Here is a 13,254-nt window from a genome sequence, read left to right as displayed (position 1 = left end):
ATGATAGAGGCCTTGGCTTCTTTCTCCATATCTAACACTACAAAATCTGCTGAGAAGATAAAGTCTCCCACCTTCACCAACAAGTCTTCCACCACTCCATAAGGGAACTTGAATGATTTGTCTACCAATTGAAGGGCCATTCTTGTTGGTTTGGCCTTCTCAATCTTCATTCTTCTTATCATTGCTAAGGACATCAGATTTATACTGGCTCCCGAATCACACAAAGCCTTTTCCACTGTGATTTTCCTTATGATACAAAGGATTTGGAAGCTCCCAGGGTCCTTCAATTTATGGGGTAACTTGTGCTGAATGATGGCACTACATTCCTCAGTTAGTACCACAGTCTCTTTGTTCCTCCAACTTCTCTTTTTGGTCATCAATTCCTTCAGAAACTTAGCGTAGAGCGGCATTTTCTCTATTACTTCAGCGAAGGGTATGTTAATCTGTAGTCTTTTAAAAACTTCTAATAATCGTGAGAATTGGCTGTCGTCCCCACTCTTCTTCAATCGCTGAGGGTATCGGGCTTTTGGAGCATATGGCTTCAGTACTTCTTCTTCTTGATGTGAGTTGGGAGCAGGGGCTTGAATTTCTTCTTGCCCTCTCCCCCCTCCATCCGTGTCCTTCTCTTGTGGTTCCTTGGAGGACTCTTTCAATGCCTTTCGACTTCTGAGGGTGATAGCCTGACACTCCTCCCCTGAGTTTACACTAGTGTTATTACAAATGTTGTGGCTGGGAACTTGCTTGAATAAGTAACTGATCTGTGTCTCAAGCTTATTGATGGCTGCATCTTGATTTTGCGTATTGGATCGTACTTCTTCCCTGAACACTCTACTATCTTGAACTTCCTTGCGTATTCCTTTAAGCAGAACCTCAATTTTGGAGAGCCTATCTTCAGATGGTGGTGGTGGGTTGGGGTTAGAGTGTTGAGAATGGCCATTTTAGTTTTGATAAGGTCTTTGTGTGGAATGTTGGTAGGTGATGTGCGGAATTCACTACCCTTTCCCAATAATATTGATGAATCCGCTCTTGGCAAGCGCACCAAAAATTATCATCAAGTATTAACCCATAGTAGAGTGGCATTGTATCCACATAGATTGGTAGATTTGAGCAATTTTAATCAATTGGTGAATTAGTAAAGCTCAACAGAATAATTTGTGTGTGCAGAATTATAAATGGCAGAAACATAAATGGCAAAAGAAATAAAAGAAACCAATAAAATACAGAAATGGAAATAACAAGAATGTAAAGGGGAATGGGATTTTGCAGAATGTAAGTAAAGCTATAAAAGAACGGGAGAAATAAGAATGGGGGAATTCATTGAGATCAGGAGATATTGTCTCTTTGGATTAATTCCAGCTCATATCCTCTTCAATCATGCAACTCATTGACCTCTTGGCAATCATGATTGATTGAGCCCTAATCCCTTGGTGACTCAATCTCTCAGATCTTGATCAATAGCCAATTCCTTGGTCTAATTGCTCATGAAGAGAGATATGCTTGGTCCCTGATTATACCACACATCATGATAGGTCCAGGTAGAGGCAGGATTGTATGTCACCATATTCAAACACCAAAACCCAGATTCTACTCAAGTATGAGAAGGGATTTTTAGCATGGTTTCATGTTTTCTTTTCCAAGGTTCCCATGAAACCCATTTTGCATTCAATCTCTTTTCCAAGTTAATTGAACAATAAGCATGAAAATCAAAATTCCTTCTAGCAAATCAAAGAGAAAATGAAGAGAAGAAGAAATTCACTATCATTAATCCATCAAGTACAATAGAGCCCTCTCTCTCAATGAGAGGGAATTTAGCTACTCATAGCTCAGAGAGAAAGTACAAGACATGGAAGAGATAAAGTGTGAAAACTATAAGTGAAATCCCCAAAACTAAACTCTGTGACTTGCTAACCCTTTTCCAATACTTTCGAGGGTATTTATATTACTCCTAGATCTAGAAAATAAGAGAAAATTACAATTTAGAGGGAAAAGAAACTCAACAAATGTGATCTTCCAGCTGGCGTGTCTCTGGCGTGTCATGCTCCTACTGTTTCTGATTTGGCGTGTCACGCCTCTTCATTCAAGTGGCACGCGGTCCTCTATTTCACCCCTGGCGTGCCATGCCTTCGAGCCTAAGTGGCACACCCAGGACATTTTAAATGGCAAAAAAGCCTAGCTGCCACGCCTTCGAACCAAAATGGCACGCCCAAGGCATTTTAGATGGCAAAGCAACCTGGCGTGCCAAGCCTTCGAGTCAAAGTGGCACGCCCAAGGTCACTTCCCATATCTCTATGCTTCTGGAGATTTATACCAGCGTGGCACGCCCAGGGTCATGCGTGCCACACCCTTCTTAAAGCTTCACCCCCTTGCCGGCGTGCCACGCCTCCTCATTCAAATGGCACGCCTGAGTTCATTGGCTCCTCTTTGCCCTACCAGCGTGCCACGCCATGAGATTGGCGTGTCACGCCCTTCATTTGCTTCTTCTTCTTGCTAGCGTGCCATGCCTCATCTCCGAAGTGGCACACCTGAGTTCACTGGCCCTTTAATTCCTCCTCTGGAAAATACTACCAGCGTGTCACGCTGTGAGACTGACGTGTCACGCCCTTCATTTACCATGGTCCCAGATGTTGGCGTGCCACACTTGGATGTTCAAGTGGCACGCCAAAGTGAGATAATTAAGCGGGCGTGCCACGCCTTCGATACCAAGTGGCACGCCCAGCTTTATTTGGCCTCCTTAGGTGCTGGCATGCCACGCCTTGTTGTTCAAGTGGCACGCCTTAGTGGGACTTCTTGAGCTGGTGTGCCACGCCTTCGATACCAAGTGGCACTCCCAGCTTTTGCATTGTCTCCTTGTTCACTGGCGTGCCACGCTTTGTTGCTCAAGTGGCACGCCCATTCAATTGTGGGTCTTATAGGGTTGGCGTGCCACGCCTTGGTCCTCAAGTGGCATGCTCTAGTGGACTCTGGGGTTGGCGTGCCACGCCTTCGACACAAAGTGGCACGCCATAGTGATGGTTCTTCTAGTAATGAGTTCGCGTGCCACACCCTGCTCCTGGTGTGCCATGCCCCTTTGATGGTCTTCATTTTTGCTCTCTGTAGTGTTGTACCAGTGTGCCACACCCAGCTTCTAGCATGCCACACCAATACATTTTTGTGGCGTTTGTTTCAAGTGGCACGCCTGCTTCACACGCCCGACTTGTTTTGTTGTTTTCTTTCCTATTTTTGATGTCTTCTCCACCTGAAATCCAGCATAAACTCATTTCAAAGCAATGTACTATGATATTCATCAATTAAGGCATGAATTGCAATGATCAAATGAGATTATGCCTCTTTTATGGTCCTTTTTTATGCAAGAAAAAGGGTAGGTGATGTAAGTCATGACAACACCAAACTTAAGCTTTGCTTGTCCCAAGCAAATCAATGTGAGTGGTCTTTTTGGTGACTTGAGACTTGACCTAGAATGGATGCAATGTAACTAGGAATTGGACTAAGAGCTCAACACATGCATGAGTGCTTTGAATATCACAAAGAGCTCCTAGATCCTTATGGGTTTTTCTAAGTATGTGTTTTAGGGGTCCTTTTCATTGATTGTCACCTTGAAGTAGTAAGGGTTAACTCTTTCTTTCTCTTTTGTGCTTCTTTTCTGTTTATTGACCACGACTCTAAGTGTTTTGTCTCAAGACAACCCTTTAGTTAGGCTTTCAATCAACACTCCCAAGCCAGTTGACTTTAGGGTGCTAGGTGTTGAAACACCTATGAGAATTTACTTGCCTAGGCCTCTTCTTGACACATCTTCACCACAAGCATCTACTAGGGGTTCTAACTCTTTTTGAGTTTTTCAATGTTTCTCTTCCCTCCTTAGTAGTTGATTCTCAGAGCCTTGGGTCTTTGTTGCTTACTACTTCTTGGTTCTATAGATATTCAAGGAACACCCCTCAACTTCTACTTGTCATGCCTTCTAGGACTAGTTACTTTTCATGACTCATTTTTTTTCTTTTCACTTCATTCAAGGTTCTTCACTTAGTCTTTTGTTCCTTAGTTCTTTTGAATAAGCTTTCTTGGTCTTAGTCTCATTTACTCTTGTTCACACTCACAACTCCTCCTATGGAAACAAACTCTACTTTATTGATGAAAATGAAGACTACAGTTATCATTGCATTTTCTTTCTTGCATATCAAAGGACTCACAAAAGACTTCAAGCAAAATAAAACATAAACTATCCTAACATTGTTAATTATTCTCAAACATAAAGTAAACAGATAAAAAAACTTAAGCAGAATTCAGAAATTAAGGAAATGTCAACCATGGAACTCAACAACCTTATGCAGCTTCTTCAGTTCATTGGCCCCTTGCCTTTGTCCTTCTTTTTAGAGGGGGAGGAGTCATCTCCACCCTTTTTGGAAAATCTTTCTTGTGCTTTCTTGTCCTTGGGCTTCCAGAAACCCAGCCTCACCATATAATCTCTTTCATCCTCCTTATGCTTAGCTAGGATCTCCTCTTGTCTAGCACTCAATTCTTCTAGCCCCTTGCATGAAAGTTGGGTATCCGGGGTTGATGGCGGCCACAGCATTACACAAGTGATTCAGCTTTGTTTGTGTGTTGATATCATATTGTCTCCTTGAAATGGTCCGGGCATCATAGAGATGCCTGAACTCAGCAAGGTTCCTCTGCTGCCATTTGTTTTGTTCCACCACCTTGTTAAGTGCACCTCGCACCTTACCCCAATCAAACTCCTCTTGCTACTCCTTCCTTGCTTGCTCAAAACTTCCTTGGAGGTTGTGTATTTTCTCATTCACTTGGTTCCATTGCTCCCTTTGGCTACTTTGAAATTGGTTGACATCTTCCCTCAATTGATGCATATCTCCCTTTATTTGGTGCACGTCTCCTTGCAGCTGCTCCCAGTTCATTCCTTCAGGAAATTGTTGGTATTGTTGGTATGGTGGTGATTGAAGCACCAGAAATTGTGGTTGCTCCTCTGCCTCCTCTTCCTCTTGTTGTTGTGGTGGTGGCACATGAGCGTGAGCTCTATGCTCTCTAGCCCTTTTAATTGGATTGACGGCCAACACCTTGGCCATCTTCTTGGCAGTTATAGGCTTATCTTGCTTCACCAACACCTCATCAATCACCTTCTCAACTCCAGCGTCATCACATAGCTCTTGTATGATGCTGGGGAATTCTAAACTTGTGCTCTCGTTAGTGCTTTTCAGTATCTTGTTGATGTCGTTGGCAATCAACTCCCCAACATTCACGTCCGCTCCCTTCATTATACTGTATATAAGTATAGCCCTCTCCTTGGTCACCTCAGATGTGTTTGATGTAGGGATCAAAGATCTTCTCACAAAGTCTAACCACCCCCTAGCTTAGGGGCTCAAGTCCCTTCTCCTCAGCTGGTTGGGTTTTCCATCTTTGTCATTGATCCACAGCACATTTAGTACACAGATTTCATTCAGGATTTCATCAAATTCTGGGTCTGGTTGCTTCATCCTCTCCTCATAACTCCGAGTGGAGTTGATCCTTTTCACCATCAGCACCTTTTCTATGTTAGAGGGACTATAGTCAATGGACTTTTCCCTCACATAGCTAATATACCCATAAGTTTGCCCTGGCTGTGGCACGGCATTGGCATAAAACTCCCTTACCACTCCTTCCACCACTTTCTTTGGTGGGTTACAGAAGAGTGCCCAGCCTCTGTTGTTAATCTCAATGTTGATTTCAAGGTGCTCATTCCTTCCTAGCTGAAAGCCGACTTCTGGGATGATCTTCCTCTCACTCACCCAACCATAGAATTGGTTTTGGTTGAATACTGAGAGGAATTTATACTCATTGAAGTCTGAGCTTGAGGAACCTGAGGTTGGTTCTTTGGTCTTTTTTTCTTTGAGGTTGAGGATCTTGGTGGTGCCATTGGGTGGAGATAGAGAGAGAGCATTTGAGGGTTCTGAGATATTAATGAAGTGTTGCAAAGAAACACAAGTAAAACAAAGTTTTGCGTCAACACCAAAATTAGCACTTGATTGTCCCAATCAAGTAGAAAGATAAAGAAAAAGAAGAACGAGAGAAAAAGGAAAGGTTTCCATGAGTTTGTTATGTGGAGGGAATGGGGAGGGTAGGGGATTTATAGGAGTGAATGGTGTGGTTTGATGGTGGGAAAAGAAAGGAATTCAATGTTTTCCACTTGGGGAGTGGCACCTAGCGTGGGAAGATGCGCCAACCCTTATCCCACTGTGCTCTCTAAATATGTTGAGTTCCAAAGTGTAAGTACACTTTGACCTCCTTGTTATCTATCAAGTGGGCCCCATTCAATCTCCTGAAAAAAAGAAACCGAAAACCCCATTAGTAATGACAAAATGATCCTCCATATTCCTTTTCAATGCTAGTGAATGGAGTTGCAACTGATGAGTGTCCCTTGGGACACCAAACTTAATTCATTTGTATCTCAATAAATTGGGTTCATTATTGGGTTTTTAATGTGTTCATGGGGAAGAAGTAATTCCAATCCTTTCACATTCTTTGCTTCTAATCTCCCCTGAGCACATTAAAATTCTCATTCAAGCTTCCGCCAATATATTAAATGCTTCCTAATTGAGTGGTATTGGGCTTGCGGATTGATTCTTGTGTGGTAGTGGCCACACCAAACTTAATCTCTAGGCTTATTCTTTAAAAATTCTATTCATCCAAATGGTTGTAAGCCTAGATCAAGTTGGTGAGTGGCCATACAAAACTTAGCTTTTTAGCTAGTTCTTAGCCCAACCACTCATCATCCTTATTAAACGCTTTCATCCGGCTGCACTTCCCAAAATAGGAGATAATTTAACTCACAAAGCTATCTTAACTATTAAAACTGAAATTAACTTCCTAAGCTAATATTCATAATCTACTTCTAATAAAGCAATAAATCAAAAGGATATAAAGTGTTGGGTTGCCTTCCAACCAGCGCTTCTTTATCGTCACTAGCTTGATGTTCTTCCTTTTTCAGTTGAGGTCGTAGCTTACTCTTCTTTCATCCAGTGAGTCCCCCAGGTAATGCTTGAGTCTATGGCCGTTTGCAGTGAAGGTTCTCTATGTTTTGTCCTCTATAAGCTCCACTTGACCATAGGGGTACACTTTGATGATGGTGAAGGGTCCAGACCATCTAGACTTAAGCTTCCCAGGGAAGAACCTAAGTTTAGAATTGTACAATAACACCTTTTGTTCTTCAGTGAACTCCCTACTTGCTATCTTTTGATCATGCCATCTTTTTGTGTTCTTTTTGTAGATCTTTACATTTTCATATGCTTGGTTCCTAAATTCCTCCAGCTCGTTGGTTGCCTCAGCCTCTTTTCTCCAACAGCTCGCTCATCAAATTTCAGTAGTTTTAGAGCCCAGAAGGCTCTATGCTCCAGTTTAACTGGCAAGTGGCAAGCCTTGCCAAATACTAGTTGGTATGGTGACATCCCAATGGGGGTCTTGAAAGCTGTCCTGTAGGCCCATAAAGCATTGTCTAGCTTCTTAGACCAGTCCTTCCTTGAGCTTCCAACAGTTTTTCAAGAATCCTTTTTAGCTCCCTGTTGGAAATCTCTGCTTGCCCGTTGGTTTGCGGATGATAAGGGGTTGCCACCTTGTGTTTGACTCCATATTTGAGAAAGAATGCTTCCAATTGTTTATTGCAGAAATGTGTCCCTCCATCACTAATGAGTGCCCTGAGAACTCTAAACCTGCTGAAAATGTTACTTTCTTAAGAAGCTCATTACAACCTTGTTGTCATTTGTGGTGGTGGCAATGGCCTCCACCCACTTTGACACATAATCTACAGCCACAAGTATATAACTATTTGAGTAGGAGGATGGGAAAGGTCATATGAAGTCAATCCTCCATACATCGAATAGTTCTAGCTCCATTATAAATCTCTGTGGCATCTAATTATTCCTAGGTAGATTGCCAGCCCTCTGGCATTCATCACACCTTGACACCAAGTCTTTTGCATCCTTGAAAATGCTTGGCTAGTAGAATCTACATTGGAGCACCTCGGCTGCCATTCTTTCTCCACTAAAATGGCCTCCATATGCAAATCCATGACATTGCCAAAGCACCTCGTCCTTTTCCATGGGATATACACCTTCTCAAGATCCCATCAACACACTTTTTGAACAAGTATGGCTCATCCCAGGTACAATATTTGGCATCTTTGATGAGCTTTCTCTTCATGTGTTTGTTGATGTTGGTTGGTAGTTCCCCAATGGCCTTGAAATTGGCTATGTCAGCAAACCAAGGGGTCTCTTGTTTCATCATCAATTGCTCATCTGGGAAGCTTTCATTCACTACAAGATGGTGTGCTCCTTCTTCCTCTTGTAGGATCCTTGAGAGGTGGTCAGCAACTTTATTCTCTGCTCCACTCCTATCCTTAATTTCAATGTCAAACTCATGGCGTTGCAAGATCTATCTTATTAGCCTTGGCTTGGACTCTTTTTTTGTAAGCAAGTGCTCTTTTTTGTAAGAAAGTATTTGAGTACTACATGATCAGTGAATACAATTACTTTAGAACCAATGAGATATGATCTGAATTTATCAAAAGCAAAGACAATGGCAAGTAATTCCTTCTCTGTAGTGGTGTAGTTCCTTTGATTCTCATTAAGGACCTTGCTGGCATAATAAATGACATGCACCAATTTATCCTTCCTCTGTCCTAAAACAGCACCCATAGGAAAATCTGATGCATCACACATCAACTCAAAGGGTAGATCCCAACATGGTAGTGCTATGATAGGCGCAGAGGAAAGTTTGTTCTTAAACTCCTCAAAAGCTAACATGCATTCATTATAAAAAACAAAAGGCACATTAGAGACAAGTAGGTTGCTCAATGGCTTGGCGACCTTAGAGAAGACTCTAATAAACCTTCTATAGAAACCAGCATATCCCAAAAATCTTCTAATTGCCTTGACATTGCAAGGTGGAGGTAACTTTTCAATCACCTCTACTTTTTCCCTGTCCACTTCTATGCCCTTCGTTGATATTTTATGACCAAGGACCACTCCTTCAGTAACCATGAAATGGCATTTTTCCCAGTTTAAAACAAGGTTGGTCTCTTGGCATCTCTTTAGCACCAGGGCTAAGTGATGCAAGCAATCAGAGTATGTGTTATCAAATACAGAGAAGTCATCCATAAAAACCTCAATAAACCTCTCAATCATGTCCAAAAATATGGAGAGCATGCACCTTTGGAATGTTGCAAGTGCATTGCATAGTCCAGAGGGCATCCTCCTGTAAGTAAAAACACCATATGGACAAGTAAATGAAGTTTTCTCCTGGTCCTTTGGGTCTACAACTATTTGGTTGTAACCCGAATAACCGTCAAGAAAGCAGTAGTTTTCATGTCCAGCCAGCCTCTCAAGCATTTGGTCCATGAATGGTAGGGGGAAGTGGTCCTTCCTGGTGGCTTCATTGAGCTTCCTGTAGTCGATGCACGTGCGCCAACTGGTCACTATTCTTGTTGGTATTAGCTCATTCTTCTCATTTGGTACAACAGTGATTCTTCTTCTCTTTGGAATTACTTGTACCGGGCTCACCCAAGGGCTGTTTGAGATGGGGTAGATCACCCCAGCTTGCCACAACTTCAACACTTCCTTTTGGACTACCTCATTCATGGTTAGATTCAACCTTCATTGTTGTTGCCTTGAGGGCTTAGCACCCTCCTCAAGTAGGATCTTGTGCATACACATTGAAGGGCTGATCCCTTTAAAGTCTATGAGTGTCCAGCCTATAGTATCCTTGTGTTGTTTCAGCACTTGGATGAGCTCCTCTTCTTTCTCCTTACTCAAGCTTGAGTTGATGATTACTGGGTAGGTGCTATTGTCACCTAAATAGGCATATTTCAAGCTTGGAGGTAGGGTTTTAGCTCTAGTTTTAGTGCCTCTTCTTCATTGTTGCCTTTGTGGTTTGTCATGATTGAACTTTCCATGGTTCCTTGTGGTGGCTCTTCACGTGGTGCTTGTTGCTCCAATTCCATATTTCTTTCATATTGCTCTTCTTCCAAAACTCCTTGGACTATTTGTTCTATGGTGTCCACCATCATCCATTCTCCTATTGCTTCCTTGGGTTAATTCGTTGCTTTGAAGACATTGAAGACCATCTTTTCCTCATGTAATCTCAAGACTAGTTCTCCTTTTTGCACATCAATGATGGCTCCAACAGTAGCTAGGAATGGCCTTCCTAGGATAATTGAAGTGTTTGCCTCTTCTTCCACATCCAGCACAACAAAGTCAGCTGGAAAGATGAATTTTCCCACCTTCACCAATAAATCTTCCACCACTCTATGTGGAAACTTAAATGTTCTGTCAACTAGTTGGAGTGCCATTCTTATTGGTTTGGCTTCCTCAATTCTCATCCTTCTCATCATGTTCAAGGACATGAGATTGATGCTAGCTCCCAAGTCACACAAAGCCTTTTCAATAGTGATATCCCTATGATGCAAGGGATTTGGAAACTCCCTGGGTCCTTCATTTTCTAGGGTAGTTTCTTTTGTATGATGGCACTACATTCCTCAGTTAGGACTATAGTCTCCTTTTCTCCCCAGTTTCTTTTTCTTGTCATGAGCTCCTTCACGATCTTTGTGTAGATGGGCATTTGCTCCAATGCTTCAGCAAATGTTATTTTGATTTGGAGCTTTTTGAAGATTTCCAAAAATCTGGAGAACTGGCTGTCCTTCCTATCCTTCCTTAGCCTTTGTGGGTATGGTGCCTTTGGCATATAAGGCTTCAAGATTGGCTTTGGTGAAGATGGGCTATGGTCCTCTTCTTTCTTCCTATTTTCAGGCTTTTTTGCAGCTTCTTCTTCGTGGTTCTCCTGGTTAGGTGGCTTCTTCTATCACTTTTTCACTTCTATGCGTGATGGCCTTGCACTCCCCTCTTGGGTTGGCCACGGTGTCACTTAGAAATGTGTGTGTAGGCATTGGGATTTACTTGGATAAGAACCCCACTTGTTCTTCCAGCTTTGAGATTGCTACACCTTGGTTCTTCAAATTCGACCTATATTCTTCTTGGTTGGCATCTATCTTCTTTTCAGCTTGTGCTTGCCTTTCCAAGAAGGTGGAAATGGCCCCTGTGAGCTGTGATGATAGTTGTGCTATTGCGGGCTCTACTCTCTCAAAGTTACCCTTGATTTCACACAGTTGTGAGGTTGGGGTTAGTGTGTCTTGATGGTGGTGTGTTTACTAGTTGGAAGGATATGATGTGTGAGGTGGATTGTGGTAAGGTCTGTTGCTATTTGACTAATGGTTGGAGTTGTGATTCTGGTATGGGATTGGCTTGGTATGGTTTGTTGTGATCTTGGTTGTGATTTTGTTGGTTCCCCCATCCATAATTTGGGTGGTTCTTCCATCCTGGGTTATATGTCTTAGAGTTAGGGTCATATGGTGGTCGAGAGGGGTTATGCACATAGTTTGCTTGCTTACATTCAACTTCTGGTTCATTTTCTTCTTGGGGTGGTGCTTGAGCTTGGACAACTACAACTTGATTATTTTCCATTTTCTTGGTTAAGACTGCCAATTGTGATGCAATTGCCTTGTTTTGTGCCAACAGGGAATCCATAGAATTGAGTTCCAGCACCCCTTTCTTTTGGCATTTTTCTGAAGCATAGAAGTAGTCATTCTCAGCTACAATTTCAATGACATCTATGGCTTCCTCAATGGTCTTCTTCTTGTTGAGTGAACCCCCTGAAGAGTGGTCCATAGCCTTCTTCGATTCATAGGTTAATCCTTCATAGAAAATGTGGAGCTGCACCCACTCATTAAACATATCCGGTGGGCATTTTCTTATTAGATCTTTGAACCTCTCCCAGGCCTCATAGAGTGTTTTACCATCTAGCTGTCTGAAGGTTTGCATCTCAGCTCTTAGCTTGTTGATCCTTTGTGGAGGGTAAAATCTCGCTAGAAATTTGTTCACAACATCCTCCTATGTGGTTAGGCTCTCCATGGAGAATGATTCTAACCACTTTGTTGCCTTATCTTTGAGTGAGAAAGGGAACAGAAGTAGTTTGTAGGTGTCAGGGTGTACACCATTGGACTTTACAATATCGCATATCCTCAAGAATGTGTTGAGATATTGATTTGGATCTTTTTGAGCACCTCTTCCATATGAGCAGTTATTCTGGACTAGTGTGATGAGTTGAGGTTTTAACTCAAAGTTATTGGCATGGATTGTTGGCTTGAGGATGCTGTTGCCATAGTTTCTTGGATTTGGGTTAATATAGGAGCCTAAGACTCTCCTCTCTTGCCCAGCTTGATTTCCAGCTCCTCCTTCAACATCTTCGTGCACTTCGTCTTCCATGGTGGTTGTTAGATCTTCTTCTACTGGTTCTTCTCTAACTATACCCTTGCCTCTAGCCTCCCTCCTCAATCTAAGGAAGGTTCTATCAGGTTCACTATCAAAAGAGGATGAAGTCTCTCCTCTTCTACCTGCCATACAACCAACACACAGGAAGAAAAGAGCAAGTGAAGAAATCTCCTTAGTTAAAATTAGTGATTAGCTTGAGTGATGCAATTAATCAAACAGTTAGAATAGTGAAAGTATAAACAATGAATAGCTAAAGAAATATCAGAAAGAAAAGAAAGAAAAATAGAGATTAGAAAGGAATTTAAACGTTACACTAGGAAATGAATAAAAAAATAAAAAATGCTTAATCTAGCTCTAGCTCTCCAATTGGTTTAATCATTGTCAAATTCAAACCAATCCCTGGCAACAGCACCATAAAACTTGATGGGCAGAATTCACTACCCTTTCCAAATAATATTGATGAATCCGCTCTTGGCAAGCGCACCAAAATTATCGTCAAGTATTAACCCACAGTGGATTGGGATCGTATCCACAGAGACTGGTAGATTTGAGCAATTTTAATCAATTGGTGAATTAGTCAAGTTCAACAGGCTAAGTTGTGTATGTAGAATTATAAATGGCAGAAACATAAATGGCAAAAGAAGTAAAAGAAAGCAATAAAATGCAGAAATGGAAATAACAAGAATGTAAAGGGGAATGAGATTTTGCAGAATGTAAGTAAAGCTATAAAAGAATGGGAGAGATAAGAATGGGGGAATTCATTGAGATCAGGAGATATTGCCTCTTTGGAATAATTACAGCTCATATCCTCTTCAATCATACAACTCATTGACCTCTTGGCAATCATGATGATTGAGCCCCAATTCCTTGGTGACTCAATCTCTCAGATCTTGATCAATAGCCAATTCATTGGTCTAATTGCTCATGAAGAAAGATATGTTTGGTCCCTGATTAT

This window comes from Arachis duranensis, chromosome 7, assembly GCF_000817695.3.
Source record: "Arachis duranensis cultivar V14167 chromosome 7, aradu.V14167.gnm2.J7QH, whole genome shotgun sequence".
In the NCBI taxonomy this organism is placed as follows: Eukaryota; Viridiplantae; Streptophyta; class Magnoliopsida; order Fabales; family Fabaceae; genus Arachis; species Arachis duranensis.
The sequence above is the reverse complement of the archived record's forward strand: the minus strand, read 5'-3'. Positions refer to the sequence as shown.